Below are 4,265 nucleotides of genomic sequence, written 5' to 3' on the forward strand. Positions count from 1 at the left end.
AGATTTTGCTGGCTCCAGATTTATGTAATTCAAAATATAAGTAATAATAAATCATAAGATAAACTATTATATTTCAAAATGAATTAAGGCTAGCAGTAAAATGGGAACTAAGGTTTATTTTGGATACTTTCGCTTTATTTATTGACATTTATAATTGAAACGTTTTTTCCTACATTTTTCAATTGGAATGTCTCTAATCAGGTCCTAATAATTAATTTTACGTAACACATCTGCTTTTCTGTTTAATAGAGGTGAGGCATCCCGAATATCATTTTAGCAAGTGTAAAACTGATTTCTTTTGTACCGTAAATGCCTTACCATTTCTGTAGTGACGCCACCCCGTTTCCCTTGATGTTCGAAACACGCGCTTATTTTACTGAATCGTTAATCCAGCGCTGGCTGTTACTGTAGCAGAAGAAGCAGTAATAGTAGCGGCAACATTGGAAGAAGCAGAATTACAGACTAAACGTAGAAAACCAATTCCATTAAATTATACTTACATGGCTATAAAATAAACAAGACCAGATATTTATATAGAAATTTCTATTGTTAAATAATGTATTTGTTTTCCAAAACATCTTGATGCGAAACCGTGTATTGAAAAAAAGCATTATTCCGTTCCCAAGCGGTTTTATTTCTGTTTCATGATACTAAATTTTTGAAGTTTTTTGTCGCACGACACCCTGGGGAAAATTTTATTTATCAAGCTAAGGTTGTGCAGCGAAATACTTAAAACAAATAAACAAGCGAACAAAACACAGACAATAATTGTTTATAATATCAGCACAGGTAAGAATTTTGTGGTGAGAGAATTAGTCGACTGTATCGATACAAGTAGTTGAACAGTGCTATATTTTATTGACTTCGGAAGAAATTATATCTATATGATATGTTAAATGTATCGGTATATATTCTTTTTTAATAAGCCATACTTAGCCACGTGACGTAGGACAAAAGAAACCAAAAGAAAGTGAGCGATGGTGGTAGGAGAGAAAATTACGCATACACACGTAAACTAATGCATGCGCAGGCACACGCACACACATACACACGCATATATCTATATACATATACACATATTTACTTATGTAAATACGTCACAAGTGATTATGACGTAACAGTGGAATTTAAGAGTTTTCAAATTCACTTTACGTTATTTCAATCAAAAACGCACATCAAAACACCAACACACACACACACACACACACACACACACACACATGACAGATATAGATAGACACTTCGTAAAACATTGTTTTATGTCTATTCTAACTTGTAAAGGGTTATATATTTTTTTTATTAATTGACATACTTATGTTTCAGATTCTGTATGTGACTGTTTAATCATGCCATGTACAAAAGACGTCTTAGAACTGTCTGAATTTTAAGGAGACCGTGTTGTAGGTCATTCTGAAGTGGATACAGTGAGGGTAAAATTGTGCGACCAGATCAACCAGGTCCCTCTGGCAGGACCTTTCTCTTTATTAAGAGAAGGGTGGAAGATAATACCCGTTGCAAGGCCTCTGACTTAGCAGAACAAATTGATGTCAATCCCAAAACAGCTGTCAGGTATCTCCACAAAGTTGGTTGCTATGGCAGAACAGCAAGAAGGATGCGACTTCTTGTTATACTGAGATTGTATACATGCATGTATACAATTAATTATTTACAATACGAATGCATGTATACAATTCTTTCTTCACAATTCTTTCGTGCATAGGTGAGTTACATAAGATATATATATATATATAAAGTTATGAAAATTTAAATAATGTGCGTTAATTAGTTTTGCTGTCATGGCGTTGACAAATTATTGTGTCTTATTCAAAATGCAATTATTTACAAGTATTATGCAAAATTCATGTTTGTTTATTTACGCAGTTGAATGTTTGTCATATATTGTGGTCCATACGTTGGTGTATTTATGATATTCTTACCAAAAATTAAATTGAAGCTCTAATGAGTAATTAAATGAACAAAGACTCAAATGATTGATTTTTACAATACTCTGAAGAAAAATCGTCTCGCAAAGAATCTGGTGTAACGGCTAGGGTCTGCTAAAATATCTACTAAAAACAATAAATGTTTATCAGAAAGAACTATAAAACTTGGCTAATGTTTCCAAGGAATTCAACAAATAAATGTAAAACTAAAACAATCATTTATGAAGAGAATATAGAGAGAAGACAAATTATTACCAAAAAAGATGAACGCTAAATTTAAAGTTGAATACAAAAGGCCATATTAAAAAGATACTAACAGAAGCCGTTACATTTCCAACACCTGATAATATTGCACTAAACAAAAGTAGATAGATAAAAACATGATATTACTGAGAACTGATGGACTCAAAGCTAAAATCTAAAGGCTTTTATTGTGGTAGCAGATCAAAGCCATGCTCGCAGAAAATTGTGGAACCATATTATGAATCAGAATACAAACTTGTAAATGTGACTGCAGAATTTGTAGAGATGTCTTTTAAACAAAAAAATGCATAGTTTCTGGGAGCTTAGGTTTTACCAAATGGGAATATACATTCATAACAGATATAGATTTATCATAACATAGAAACGATTCTAAAATTATAGAATACATAAATAATGGTATACCAACTGACACCGGAAATCTAGTTTGGAAATCTTGGCATGATAATAGCCTATATGAACATGTTACCATTTCAAAGTAGTTTTTCATAGCCTGGGAATGGAAATATCCCAAACCAAGAGAGATGAATCAAATCGTTCATATTTTACTGTTATATGAATTATATATGCATGAATATTAAAGAAATTTAAGAGAAAGGAAAAAGGGGCAATGACGATATCATGCTGAAACAGTTTATTAACTTGCATTTTTCCCGTATCCATAAACTTTGAGACAGTCATTTCTATAAATTTATTTGAATCCCAAAACACTGTTCGTTCAATCGAATACATGTTGTACGTTTTAACCGGTCACCATATGTCTATCTCCAATTATTTACCATCTTAATAATACGGACAACAGTTGTAGGTAGCATTTTGTTGAACGTCATCCTATAACGAAGCAACATCTGATCAAATGCGTCATCAACACGTTTTCTTTTTCGGGCATAATACTGTAAGTAGGACTATAATTGCAGAAATAATGCTTTTTACTAAAGACACAAGGATTGAATTTTGGGGGATGGGGCGGGGAGACGATTTCATCTCAATGATACTTAATTTATCGACCTCAAAATGGATGACAGGCAAAATCAATCTCGGCGGAATTTGAACTCAAACTGTAGCGACCGGTGAAATATCGCTGAGCATTTCGCCTTGCGTGCTGACGATTCTTTGCTACTCTAGGTACAAGGCCCGAAATTTTGGGAGAGGGGGCTAGTCGATTAAATCGACTCCAGTTCACAACTGGTACTTAATTTAACGACCCCGAGAAGATGAAAGGCAAAGTCGACCTCGGCAGAATTTGAAGTCAAAACTTAAAGACAGACGACATACAGCTAATCATTTCGCCCCACGTGCTAACGTTTCTACCAGCTCACCGCCTTACACATTTCAGTAACAATACCGAAATAATACTGTAGAGCAGATTAAATGTCCAGTTGTAGGGTTAATGTATTACAAGAGAGACGAGGACTTGAGGTATATCCACTAGGATGTACAATCACTTGGGGTTAAATATAATCGTAGATTAACAATACTGTTGTTGATTCCCCAGAATTATGATTAGGGGTATTCAATTGTATTCAAACAATAGTCCTTTCGTTTTTCAACCCCTATCACAAACACTCTCGCCAAAGAAACACAGACATAAACATAAAAATGTGTGTGCTTTTCTGTACTTCATATTTTATTTAAGATTTGACATATCTGTAATTATTCTTTAAAGCGAGTGTTGAAAGAGAATTGTCTAATTTCCTATAGCGTGACCGACCATTGACTCGCAATTGAAATAGTAACATAGTAACTAAGAACTGAACACGCACATGTCTACCCAAACAGATACACACACACATACACACTTACATACATATATATATACATACAGCACTATATTTATGTATATATTTATATGTTTATGCATATCTATCTGTATATCAATCTATCTATCTATTTATCTTTCTCCCCCTCGCTCTCTCTCTCCCTCCCTCCCTCTCTCTCTCTGTATGTATATATATATACGCATAAATATGTGTATATATATTCCTTTTCGAAATATACATACATATATATTTATACATATATATATGTATATATATATATATATATATATGTATATATATA

At 33.2% G+C, this 4,265-nt stretch overlaps 1 long non-coding RNA gene across 1 annotated transcript in view; it reads left to right on the forward strand.

Moving 5' to 3' along the window:
- The first annotated feature begins 1,167 nt into the window (after window positions 1-1,167).
- Window positions 1,168-4,265, forward strand: part of LOC128250633 (uncharacterized) — a 24,089-nt gene continuing 20,991 nt past the window's right edge. Inside the window, exon 1 of the long non-coding RNA XR_008266663.1 lies at window positions 1,168-1,720. This is a non-coding gene — a long non-coding RNA (uncharacterized LOC128250633). The remainder of the gene's footprint in view (window positions 1,721-4,265) is intronic.

Source organism: Octopus bimaculoides, chromosome 23 (genome assembly GCF_001194135.2).
Source record: "Octopus bimaculoides isolate UCB-OBI-ISO-001 chromosome 23, ASM119413v2, whole genome shotgun sequence".
In the NCBI taxonomy this organism is placed as follows: Eukaryota; Metazoa; Mollusca; class Cephalopoda; order Octopoda; family Octopodidae; genus Octopus; species Octopus bimaculoides.